General features: G+C 43.6%; 1 protein-coding gene across 4 annotated transcripts in view; it reads left to right on the forward strand.

The window, feature by feature from the left end:
• spopla (speckle type BTB/POZ protein like a) overlaps positions 1–13,923 on the forward strand; it is a 169,721-nt gene that overhangs the window by 15,160 nt on the left and 140,638 nt on the right. Inside the window, exon 2 of one of the 4 annotated variants that reach the window (XM_085986648.1) lies at positions 23–94. The exons of the other annotated variants lie outside the window; for them this stretch is intronic. The gene's annotated coding sequence lies outside the window, so the exon portion shown is untranslated. The remainder of the gene's footprint in view (positions 1–22; positions 95–13,923) is intronic. 4 annotated transcript variants of the gene reach the window in all.

A 13,923-nucleotide genomic window follows, 5' to 3' on the forward strand; every position in this document is an offset into this window, starting at 1 on the left:
TTTCCCCCTTTTTTTGGGTTAGGACAGGAGATAAGACGGAAGAATTTGGCAGTTAACCTAAAAGGGACCCCAAAAATCTACCGGCGTGTAAACAGTAAGTGGGTATTAAGATGCGGGGTGGGGCCTATTGGAGACAAAGAAGGTGATATATGCTTAAGAGGCGCAGGGCAAGGCTAGAATACTCAATGAGTACTTTGTATTGATGTTTACTAAGGAGGTGGATGCTGACAAAATATCGGTAGAAGTGGAAAAGGTAGAAGCAATGGAAGGGGTGAAAATTGATAGACAGGATGTACTAGAAAGGCTGGGTATGCTTGAGAGTGGACAAGTTGTTTGGTCCAGATGGCTTGCATCCCAGGTTGCTAAGGAAATTGGGGAGGAGATAGAGGAAGGGCGTACCGTAATTTTCCAAACTTCCCTCGATGCAGGGGAGGTGCCTGAGGATTGGAAAGTGGCAAATGTGACACAAATGTTCAAGAAAGGGTGCAAGGACAATCCTAGTAACTACAGGCCGGTTAGTTTAACACCAGTAAAGTTTTAGAAACAATAATCAAGGAAAAAATTAACAGGCACTTGGAGAGGCTTAAGCTAATTAAGGAAAGCCAGCACTGGTTTGTAAAAGGAAGATAGTGTTTCACTAATCTAATTGAATTTTTTGATGAAGGGAATACGATGGATGTTGTCTACATGGATTTTTGGAAGGCGTTTGACAAAGTACCACATAGAAGGCTGGTTAACAAAATTGAGGCTCATGGAATAGGTGGGTCAGTGGCAGCTTGGATAAGGAATTGGCTTAAGGACAGAAAACAGCGAGTTGTGGTAAATGGCTGTTTTTCAGACTGGAGGATGGTAGACAGTGGTGTTCCCCAAGGGTCAGTGTTGGGGCCACTGCTTTTTTTGATATATATAAATGACCTGGATATTGGAATACAGGGTAGAATTTCTAAATTTGCCGATGACACCAAACTTGGGGGTGTGGCAAATAGTGAGGATGATACCAATCGACTGCAACAGGACATAGAAAGGCTAGCAGAATGGGCAGACAAGTGGCAGATAGAATTTAGTAGAGAAGTGTGAGGTGATGCATTTTAGCAGAAGGAACAGGGAGAGGCAAAATACACTTAATGGCACAGTTTTAAAGAGTGTGCAGGGACAGAGGGACCTGGGAGTTAATGTGGCAGGATATATTGAGAGAGTGGTTAACAAAGCATATGGGATCTTGGGCTTCATAAATAGAGGTATTGAGTACAAAAGTAGAGAAGTTATGCTGAACCTTTATAAAGCGCTGGTTAGGCCACAACTGGAGTATTGCGTCCAGTTCTGGTCACCAGACTTTAGGAAGGATGTGAAGGCCCTTGAGAGGGTGCAGAGGAGATTTACCAGAATGGTTCTGGGGATGGGGGATCTTAGCCACAAGGACAGGTTGGAGGAGCTGGATTTGTTTTCAGTAGAGCAAAGGAGGTTGAGGGGTGATTTGATAGAGGTTTGGATAGGCTAGATGGGGAAAGGCTGTTCCCACTAGTTGATGGTACAAGGACTAGGGGACACAGATTTAAGGTTTTGGGCAAGAGATACAGGGGGGATGTGAGGAAAAACTTTTTTACGCAGCAAGTGGTGAGGACCTGGAACTCGCTGCCGACGGAAGTGGTGGAAGCGGAGATGCTCAATATTTTCAAGGGGAGACTGGATAGGCACTTGAGGGAAATAAGCTTGCAGGGCTATGGGGATAGAGCGGGGGAATGGGACTGACTGGACTCGATGGGCTGAATGGCCTCCTTCTGTGCCATTGTGACTATAACTCTGTCAAAGCTTCTCATGAACTACTTTTTGCTTATTAAGCCTTTCTACCTGTTTGTTTATTTGAACTAGGTCGACAGGTTCTGTGCTTTAAAACTCAAGTGCTATAATCCCTAAAATACTTCCCAAGAAATTGCTGTAACTAGCAACTTATGCAAATGCACAGTATGTTTCTTGCCATTTCTGAATGTTGCCTCTGTTTCATGTTTTCCTACTAAACTGCCATGCAGCCTTTCACCCTTACTACTCCTTTCTCCAGTCCTACCCCACACCCTAGCTCCTACCTGTGCCTAGCTTAGTTTGGTTATGGAAAATCCAAACTTCACTGATTTGAATAAAGTTCAATTTGTTTATGTCATGGATCCAAATGGCTAAGTAATAAACGAGAATTATAGACTTCATTTTATTTTGTTTGTTCCCAGCATATACAAATTGAGTGGATTTGTATTGTGAGCCCTGAAAGGTTTTTTTTGATGATTGTGAACATGCTCTGAGATGTGCTCTGCAGGGAATCCTCTGGATTTCATTGATCATTTTCACATTGTTAGTGGGGCATACACAAACACAGCACAACCCCAGCCCGACATGAGGTTGAAAAGGCCATCCGACAACTGAAGAACAACAAGGCCTCGGGAGCAGATGGAATCCCCGCCGAGGCACTAAAGCATGGCGGAGAAGCACTACTGGCGCAAATTCATGAACTAATTTCTCTTATCTGGAAGGAGGAGAGCATGCCAGGGGATCTCCGAGATGCCGTAATTGTGACCATCTTCAAGAAAGGTGACTAGTCCGATTGCAGTAATTACAGAGGAGTTTCCCTGCTGTCTGCCACAGGGAAAGTCATCGCAAGAATCCTCCTCAATCACCTTCTCCCAGTGGCTGAAGAGCTCCTCCCAGAGTCGCAATGCGGATTCCGCCCACTAAGGGGCACACTGGACATGATCTTTACCGCACGTCAATTACAGGAGAAATGCAGGGAACAGCACCAACCGCTGTACATGGCCTTTGATCTCACAAAGGCCTTCGACACTGTCAACCGTGAGGGATTATGGAGTATCCTTCTCAAATTCGGCTGCCCTCAAAAGTTTGTCACCATCCTCCGCCTGCTTCACGACGACATGCAAGCCATGGTCCTGACCAACGGTTCCACCACAGACCCAATTCACATACGAACCAGGGTCAAGCAAGGCTGTGTCATCGCACCAACGCTCTTCTCGATCTTCCTTGCTGCAATGCTCCATTTCACCCTCCGTAAGCTCCCCACTGGAGTGGAGCTAATTTACAGAACAAACGGGAAACTGTTCCACCTCCGACGCCTCCAGCCCAGATCCAAGGTCGTCCCATCCTCTGTAGTCGAATTACAGTATACAGACGACACTTGCGTCTGCGCTCACTCGGAGGTCGAACTCCAAACCATCGTCAACACCTTCACCGAAGCGTGCGAGAGCATAGGCCTTGCACTAAACACCCGTAAGACAAAGGTCTTCTACCAACCTGCCCCCGCCACACAGTACTGCCCCCCGATTATCAAAATCAACGACAAGGCCTTGGACAACGTAGACCACTTTCCATACCTCGGGAGCCTACTGTCAACAAGGGCAGACGTCGACGACGAAGTCCAACACCGCCTTCAGTGTGCCAGTGCAGCCTTCGGTCGCCTGAGGAAGAGAGTGCTTGAAGACCAGGACCTCAAACCTGGCACTTAAGCTCATGGTCTACAGAGCAGCAGTGATACCCGCCCTGCTGTATGCCTCAGAGACATGGACCATGTACAGCAGGCACCTCAAAGCACTGGAGAGGTACCACCAACGCTGCCTCCGCAAGATCCTGCAAATTCATTGGCAGGATAGGCGCACCAACGTCGGTGTTCTTACTCAGGCCAACATCCCCAGCATCGAAGCTTTGACCACGCTCGATCAGCTCCGATGGACGGGTCACATTGTCCACATGCCCGATACGAGACTCCCAAAACAAGTGCTCTACTCGGAGCTCCGGCACGGCAAGAGAGCCCCAGGTGGGCAGAGGAAACGCTTCAAGGACCCCCTCAAAGCCTCCTTGGAAAAAGTGTAACATCCCCACCGACACCTGGGAATCCTTGGCCCAAGACCGCACAAAGTGGAGGAGAAGCATCCGGGAAGGTGCCGAACACCTCCAGTCTCTTCGTCGGGAGCAAGCGGAAGCCAAGCACAGGCAGCGCATGTTAACCGAAGCACCCCACCTACCCGCCCCTTCAGCCACCGTCTGCCCCACCTGCGACAGAGACTGTAGGTCCCGCATTGGATTAATCTAGTCACCTCCGAACTCATTTTTAATGTGGAAGCAAGTCATCCTCGGTTCTGAGGGACTGCCTAAGAAGAAGTGGGGCACAGTGAAGCCTGAGGGCTTTGTTTTCAAAACAAACATAGCGATAGAGTGAAAAGCAGGACAGGTGAGAAATGGGAGGGGAGAGAATGAAAGTTTCACACTCCGGGCTATTATGTAATCACTTATTTGGAAATTTATCTTCTTGATACCAGAATGTAATTCTTGCTAAATATTTGAAAAAGAAAGAACTTGCATTTATATAGCGCCTTTCATGACCTCAGGATGTCCCAAAACCCTTTACAGCCAATCAAGTACCTTTTGAAGTGTAGTCACTATTGTAATGTATGAAGCATGGCAGCCAATTTGGACATAGCAAGCTCCCACAAACAGCAATGTGATAATGACCAAATCATTTGCAAGCTATTCTTGCTCAAGAATAGAAACGTTGCCAGTTAAAATGGCCGAAATTTTAAAAGTAAAACAAAAGTTGCAGTTAATTGTGTGGAAATATAAAATGTAATGAAGAGCAGAAAATGGCAAAATCTGGAATTCCAAAATAAAAATAAAGTGCTAGAAACGCGCAGGCAAGTCAGTGAGCTTCTGTGGAGTGAGTAGATAAGTTGATGTTTTAGGCAGGGCCCTTCAGGACTTGCTGGTTTTATTTATTGGCCCAGATATTCCGATCCCTACAGGTGGGTACGCGCTGTATACCCACCCGTAGGGACATCGGAAATGCCGGTTTCAGGCATGCACAGCGCATGCGCTGAAAACCAGCATTTCCGATCTGTCAAGAGTGCTCTTGACAGATCCTCCAGCTGCTCTGGAGAAGGGCCTCTGCGGGTAGATAGTTCTGCTTTTTGGAGACCCTCCGCCCACAGAAAACCCTTACAATTCTTACGCCTGGTAAAAGCGTATGGCCTGCTTTTACCAAGATAAGAGTTGAAAAAAAGTTTTTAAAAAAAAAATGTTTTCACTGATTTATCATTTAAAAAAGGTAAGTTTATTTTTAGTACCGTATAAAAAACTTTAATTTTTAAAAAAAATTAAATTTTTGTTTAAAATATTTAATTTATTGTAATTTCAACTCATTTTAAAAATGTGATTTAAAAAAAAAAAAAAAATGTATTTAAAGTTTTACTATGTTTTTGGGGTGATCGCCATTCATATATTTGACAGGTCTTCCTGTCAAGTGTATGAAGGGAGATTCCCTTCTGTGACTGGCTCCCCATGGCCCGTGTGATCCCAGGGATGCTGCGAACTACTTGCGCCTCTGGGATACGTGGGCCCTGCGCACTTGGATTTTGGAGAGGCCCAGGATCGGAAGTGTGCGCGTCCCAGGAGCCCACGGGTAAGGGCGTAGAATTTTCCAGACTGCAGGCCTCCGCAGGCGGGAGGCCTGCGTTCGGAAAATACGGGCCAATATATTCTACATATACTTCCCACATGTTGTTTAGCAGGGTTGTGGAAGCATTCCCACCACTGATCGTCAGCATTGCAGTTGGCAATATAACTGTTATGATCATATGGGTGTTGTAATCTGAGTTAACATTACCTGTTTACTTGTGCAATGTTTGGTTATCGTACCTCTGTGTAAATAGTTAATAACTGAGTGATTGCTTTGCTCCATATCATAGAATCATAGGATCTTGCAGCACAGAAGGAGGCCATTCAGCCTATTGTGCCTGTGTGGCACTTTGAAAGCTATCCAATTAGTCCCACTCTTTCCCAGTAGCCCTGCAGATTTTTCCTTTTCAAGTATTTATCCAATTCCCCTTTGAAAGTTGCAATTGAATCTGCTTCCACCACCCTTTCAGTCAGTGCATTCCAGATCATAACCACGCGCTGTCTAAAATAAATTCTCCTTATTTCCCCTCTGGTGGTTCTTGGCAATTATTTTAAATCTGTGTCCTCTGGTTACTGACTCACCTTCCAGTGGAAATAGTTTCTCCTTATTTACTCTTATCAAAACATCTCATAATTTTGAACACCTCTGTTAACTCTATTGGCCTTCTCTGCTCTAAGGAGAACAATCTCAGTTCTTCTAGTCTCTCCACGTAACTAAAGTCCTTTATTCCTGGTATCATTCTGCTAAATCTCCGATCTTCTCAAAGACTTTGGCATCCTCTCGATAAAGTGTGGTGCTCAGAATGGGACATAATACTCTAGCTTAGGCCTAAAGCAGTGATAATATAAAGGTTTAGCATAAGTTCCTTACTTTTGTACTCGGTGCCTCTATTTATAAAGCCAAGGTTCCCATATGCTTCCATAGTGATTCTACATGCCATACTTCTCAAACTTGAAGAGCCTCTGCAGTTGAAGTGAATATTCTTGATCATTTATCTGTAAAATACATCCCTCTAAAAGGCTAGTATCAAGCCTAGTTAATTCTTTCTCCTTTACTCTCTGTTCCGTTATTGAGATTGCAAACGAGCTGTCGCTCACACTTGTGAATAACTGTGGCACTGTTTTGGAATGCTGTACAACTGGATAGTCTCGTGATAAAATTAAGTGACATGCTAACTAGTGATGGATTATTTTCATGTGTAAGTTGTTTAATCACAAAGTGTTTCAATCACTGAATGTTAAGTTTCTTTTTGTCTTCTAAGTTTTCTTCTGATGAAAGTGATGATTTATCCTCCGTGTCGCTCTTTGGCTACTAGAGGCATGCCAGTGGTTCACTCAACTAATCATTCTTTGAGACGGCCTGGGCAGTGGTTGTCAATGAGCTATTCCACCACAAAGGGCATGACAGCTAATTCTTGGTGTGGACCTCACTCGATGTTCTAATGCATGTATAGTTGGCAGAAATCACTACCTTGCAACCTGAAGGCAGAATCCTGGACAAGTTTTCCCATCCCTAATGTGAGGATGATGGTGTATCATTACTCCCCTGATTGAGATGGGTTAAGCAAACATAGATGAGGCGTCAAAGCGAGGACCTTGTTGATCTGTATGGCACATTACTCAGTGCACGTATCTACTGAACCATTGGGGAAACATAGATAGGAGCAGGAGTAGGCCATTCGGCCCCTCTAGCCTGTTCTGCCATTTAATGAGATCATGGCTGATGATCATCCAAACTCAGTACCCTGTCCCTGCTTTCTCCCCATATCCCTTGATCCCTTTAGCCTTATTAAATATATTCAAGGAGTTAGATATATTTCGTAAGTTGGCCTCAACTGCCTTGTGTGGTAGAGGATTCCACAGGTTCACCACACTCTGGGTGAAGAAATTCCTTCTCATCTCAGTCTTAAATGGCTTACCCCTTATCCTTAGATTGTGACCCCTGGTTCTGGACTCCCCTGCCATTGGGAACATCCTTCCTGCATCTAGTCTGTCTAGTCCTGTTAGAATTTTATAAGTTTTAATGAGATCCCCTCTCATTCTTCTAAACTCTAGCGAATATAAGCCTAATTGACCCAATCTATCTTCATACATCATTCCTGCCAACCCAGGTATCAGCCTGGTGAATCTTCGCTGCACTCCCTCCATAGCAAGAACATCCTCCGATAAGGCGACCAAAACTGCACACAATACTCAAGGTGTGGTCTCACCAAGGCCCTGTACAAATGCAGCAAGACATCCTTGTTCCTGTACTCGAACCCTCTCGCTACGAAGGCCAACATACCATTTGCCTTCTTAACCACCTGCTGCACCTGCATGCTTACCTTCAGCGACTGGTGCACAAGGACACCCGGTTTCGTTGCACTTCCCCTTCTCCCAATCTATTGCCGTTCAGATAATAATCTGCCTTCCTGTTTTTGACACCAAAGTGGATAACCTCACATTTATCCACATTGGGCAGAAACATGGCAGATGCAATACAATCACCCAACCTGTCCAAATCATACTGGAGTTTCTCGGCATCCTCCTCACAGCACACACGCCCACCTAGCTTTGTGTCATCTGCAAACTTGGATATATTACATCTAGTTCCCTCGTCTAGATCATTAATCTATATTGTGAATAGCTGGGGTCCTCGGACCGATCCCTGCGGTACCCCACTAGTCACTGCCTGCCACTCGGAAAAAGACCCGTTTATTCCAACTCTTTGCTTTCTGTCTGCCAACCAGTTCTCTATCCAAGTCAATACCTTGCCCCCAATCCCACGTGACTTAACTTTACACGCTAATCTCTGATGCGGGACCTTATCGAAAGCCTTCTGAAAGTCCAAATACACCACATCCACTGGTTCTCCCTTATCTATTTTATCAGTTACATCCTCAAAAAAATTCCAGTAGATTAGTCAAGCACGATTTACCTTTTGTAAATCCATGTTGACTTTGTCCGATCCTGTCACTGCTTTCCAAGTGCTCTGCTATTACATCTTTTATAATGGACTCTAGCATTTTCCCCACTACCGATGTCAGGCTTACTGGTCTATAATTCCCCGTTTTCTTTCTACCACCTTTTTTAAATAGTGGGGTAACATTAGCTACCCTCCAATCCATGGGTACTGTTCCAGAGTCTATCGAATTTTGGAAGATGACCAACAATGCATCTACTATTTCTAGGGCCACTTCCTTTAGTACCCTAGGATGTAGATTATCAGGCCCTGGTTGTTCTGCATGGTGCCCAAGTGTTGGTGTTTCAAAGCTATGTTGATTAATGCCTTGGAACAGGTTGTCCTCTCAAACAGGGAGGATGCTTGGGGGTGAAATCAAAAGGAAAAGGGATAAAATAGTTTCATTATGTAGAAGAAAAAAGTACAACTCTTTTTCTCATGCCCACTGCCTAAGTATTGTAACTTCGTAAGTGAAAAATGTGTTTGGCTTCCCCATGCAATTGCAGACATAGCACCTCATTAGTATTAGTCAAGAGGAGAATTATGGAAATAAAGAAGCGGTGCAAAAATATTGTTACTAGGAAACCATGGAAGCATGAAAAGATCCTGGAGCCAGTGCTGTGGGGAGTGGCTGGGTCCCATCTGCTGTTTGTGTAATGTGTAGGCATAATAATACAAGAATAAACTGGACTTAGGCAATAAAGTTAACATCACTGGGGTTTGCTGTGAGGGGAAAGACATTTGTATATTAAGCATTTTACAGTGGCCATTGCTGGAAGTGCTTTTCCCACTCGCAGTGAAAAAAGTGAACATTTTTGTTGAGGAAATAGTTAAAATGTAAAATAGGGCCAGAGGGCACTCTGGCTGACAAACTGTTCCATTGACTATACTCTTGTCATCAGATATCATGACTTTATACTTACTTTTCTCCCAAAAGATCACAGATAAACACAGAGGAGAAAGCCCATTCGGCCCATCTTGGCTCATTCTTGTATTAACACCCTACAGTCCCCCTTCCCATACCACAACATCAAATTGTTAAATTATTGCAGGATTTGTAAGTTCATTATCCTACCCAGACACAGCCAAGATCAGGAACTCAAGAGTACAAAGGCTCACTTATTCAAACCTTCATCTTGCTTGTCTTTGGGGTCAAGGTGGCTGAAGGGAGGATTCCAAGTAGGTCCGAGTTGAAAGAACAGTGTGCCTGCTGGCATAATGGGCTGCCAAGGTTGTAGAGGCAGGGTCATGGAGGGACTTGTAGGTATGGATAATGGTCTTGAATTTGATATGTTGCTGGATGGGTAACCAATGGATGTTGGTGATCATCTTCTTATCATGTCCACGGACGGCCTATACATAGCCCAGCCAGAACTGGACACATTTTTGCACCTTGTTGAATTCGGCAAGATCTGCAACAGTGCAGGGTTCCTCTAACGATGGGCATTGCAGGAGATGTTGCATAGTCTGTGCCTCAGTTCCACATTCACAAGTTGTCGGGCTGGTTGAATATCCCCATTTGCTTAGTGACACCTTTGAGCAACCTCCACCGGTCCTAAGTCTGTTAAGGCACTTCCAGGTTGCCCAGTTGCAATTAGCTCCTGGGGGAAGGCTTTCATCAAGTAAAATTTCCATCGCTGGGGGTTGTTCGAGACTGGCGAGCCGGTCTTTCCACAAAGCGATGCGGGCTTCAGATGAGGTTGATTGTAATGGAACAACACTGTTCATGAAGCTCTTTCTTGACTTTAGGCGGCTGGGTGTAGGTGTATGACAATGCAGACGGTGTCTCTCATCTGATGTTTGACGGAGTCGCTCTTTCTTGCTGGCTACCGTTCTTATATCGGGAGGAGCGATACCCGCCAGGATATATAGGCTGTTGGTGTTTGTTGGTTTTAAGCAACCTGTGATAAATCGGCAGTAATAGGATGAGGCATTGAGTATGGAATAGGAAAGCGGTGAGTTTAGGTCGAGTGGAACTTGCGAGGCATTGGAGTAGGTGAGCTTGCTGAAGAATGTGACAAAAATAAATTATTTTTGTCTATGGTGCTTCATATTGTTGGCTTTTTTTCTGACCTGGTGCATACAGGATTTAAAAACTGGGTTCGTGAACAGAAAATAGGACCGCTTGTTTTGACACGATAGCTCAAGAACATGTTATGTCTTCAACAGGTAGCCATGAGAGGGCCCAAGTCATTCAATTCAAGTATAAGAATCCTGTGGGTTTTATTTGAATATATGTTGATCAGCAGCTCTATTGGATATATGTATTTAAATTTTGTTCTGGTCAGGTTTTGAAAATGTATCTTGGCCTGACTAGTCCGTCTGAAGCCATTGGAGAGCTATGTATAAATTAGTAAGACTCTGGAAGGTCAACAGTGCACTGCTGGTTAAGTCATACCTTGAGGCAGGCCCAATTTATAGTGAGTTTGGTGCAGTCGACAACTTAATTATCTTCTAAGAAGGGATAGTTAAGGCTGTAATTACTATAAATTTACAGTGTTAATTGCTACATTTCACTTGCCCATTTACTAGTTAATAAATTTGTTTGGCAGTTTATAGCCTAAGTCACAGTCTAGTGAAGTGTTTATTCTGCCACCTTCTGAAGTTGAGGTAGATGTCATAAGACCACATACACGCAGTGAAATACAGTGACGGGAGGTTTCTGTTCGACTCCTGGATTCATTACCAATTACTTGGATATGGGGCAGGTTAAAGGGGCATTCTGGTTAGTAGAGAGTGAGGGCTTACTTGTTGAGTAATTTGAGATGCTGAACCTGAGAAAACTGCCTAGAGTAAAAACCCCAATAATAGTTTCAGTGGCATTGAGGGTGATGTAGCACAACAGCTATGTTGCTGTATACCAAAAAAAATACTTTTCTGTAATCCTGATGCTGTTTTCCTTTGAGAAACTGACGGTCTTTTAGCAGGTAGGACAGAAGGTCCTGGGAGTGCATTGATATTTGCAAGACTTATCCCCACAGGGAAGTTTGAAAAGCACTGCAGTAGTGAAATATTTGCTTTTATGTAGTACAATCCAACCTCTGCCATCCAATGACCACTGCACCATTTCCCAGAATGTGCACAGATGGGCTTCCAGCTGTTACATTAGTTTGTCTGTTTTTTACGTTACAGCTAATTGCATTACATCGTATTAAAGTGCAGCTTTGTTGCTGGCTATTAAAAACAGACTCATTGAGTTTTATTTACTTGATTTTGGCAGTTAACTGGGATTGGCCTGGGGTTACTAAATGTACTGTGCGAAATGTAGTACAGTATTTTGGAAAATGGATGTATGATTGAAAAATTGCTCGCTTGAGAGGGCTGAGGGATGGGGAAAATAACACTTTTTTTATATGAACAGATTATGCAAATCAGAGTTTGGAAGTAATGATTCGAAACGACTCATTGCATTCATGATCTGGAGTCACTCTTGAGTTCCTTGATCTTTTTGAGACAGTGGTGGTTATTTGCACGCAGTCTGATGTGCTCAAAATGTAATCCTTTCCGCTGTGATTTTCGCACTTAATAAATTTAAATATCTTTTGTTGCAATGTTTTTCATAAGGCCAAAAGTTAAAGGAATATCCTCTGACATAACTTTTCAACCCACTCCATTAATCCAGAATCCAGGCTGGCTCAGTGCGATCTATATCCTTTCCGAGTTGGGATCATTTTCATCTACAGTACTTGTAAAAGCTATTCTGTATAGAAGCAAATGGGATTTGAAATAATGGGGTGGGTGAAGGCGATCACAATTGGTTTATTGCGAATTGCTGTAAACTGCAATTTTCATGAGATCGTGGATGATTAAACCATTCAGAGGCAGATGATGCAGTGTTGGCATTGCTTTCTGATCTTTATAAGCTGTACAGAAGTCAATATTGAATTGGAGACAAAATAAATAAGCCACCAATTAAAAGTAAAAACTAGAAATCTGGACTATGTACAGAAAATGCTGGAAACACACAGCAGGTTAGTCAGCATCTGTAAAGAGAAAAGACGGTTGATGTTTTGAGTGTGTAACCTTCATCAGAACTAAAGACCACCTCCTGCCTCATGCCCACCTGCTTCTTTATATCACATCTGCATGAATCACAGTCACCCAAGAGAGGAGAAAATTTGAGAAAAAGATTCAACTGCAGCTTGGACAGAATGGTGGGCGGGCAGGTGGGCACAGTTGTTTTGCAGGCGTGCACATACTTTTCTCGCTCTTGATAATTAAACTTCCCCATGGTATAAGCAGGCTTGTTTCACCAATAGCTTCCATATGCTCCAAGCCACTTTCCATTGAGACTCTTCAGTATAAACAGGTGCTGGAAGTATTGTATCAGGATTCACTTGCGAATCGCCCAATAATTGCATAGCATGATTTCTGGCATTTGTAAAGGACCTCATTATATTTTATTGTAGTTATAGTGGTTTGGCCTGAAAAAACTTGATAATATCTGTGAGTTTGCATGCTTTTGAATACAGATAAGGCAATGTAACTCAACTAAAGGTTGCTTGTCTTAACCATATGCGACAGAAATGAGAGCAGTGAATACATTTGTTAGCATATTCTGTTATTTACATGTTGATCTCAACAGATTAGTTAAATCTCTGTTGCATCTAGCTGCAAATTATATATGTGGATTGACATTTGTTAGCATATTTTAGTGTGTATTTGCATATTTCTTTATCACTGATTCAGTAACTGCTTGACTTGGAATTTCTTCCATATGGATTCGATGTCTAGTGATTCACCCCCCAAAAAACTGTAGATCCATTTAATGCACCTTGTTCAATTTACTGGCCTGATGAGTTGCAGAGTTAAATGAAATTGGATTTTCCATTTGCTAACCTTCCTTCTCTCTCCGCCCCCCCCCCCCCCCCCACCACCATCGTCACTTTAAACATAGCCTTTCACTTTTTTGTGCTATTGAAACTTGGGTTGTCAATACCATGTTTTCCTGTGATTATGATTTAAACATAGCTTGGCTCAGTTGGTAGCACTCTCACCTCGAGTCAGAAGGCCCTTTCCAGCACTTGAATGCATAATCTAGGCTGGCACTCTGTACTGAGGGAGAATTGCACTGCAACCAATGATGCCCTTTGGATGAGCCATTAAACGCAAGACCTGCCTGCCTGTTCTGGTGGCTCACATGGATGTTTAAGGTCTCCTGGCACTACTTGATGAATGAGTTTTCTTAATACAGGAAACTTTGGTTTATCCGGAGGTTATATGTCTGGAATACTCGATCTAACGGCAAAAATCAGGAGCCGTTTTCTATTTTTTTAGTTCTCGTTGCTTTTTTTTCCCCCAGTCAAGCGCTGCAAGGTCTGTAGCTATAGCAACAGCTTCAGCTAGAGACACTTGCAGCTGCAGCCGACTGTTTTGAAGCTGTTGCTAAGCAACAGGGTTTGTTGATTCACACGGAGCTTCTCAGTTCCGTATGTTTAAACATTAACTCTGGTATGTCCGGCACTTTTGATGTTACGGCACCAGCTCGGTCCCGTCAGTGCCGGATATCAGAGAGTTTCCTGTATCCTAGCCTGCAT

The sequence above is a fragment of the Somniosus microcephalus genome, chromosome 4, assembly GCF_052327205.1.
Source record: "Somniosus microcephalus isolate GS21.2 chromosome 4, FLI_Smic_1.0, whole genome shotgun sequence".
In the NCBI taxonomy this organism is placed as follows: Eukaryota; Metazoa; Chordata; class Chondrichthyes; order Squaliformes; family Somniosidae; genus Somniosus; species Somniosus microcephalus.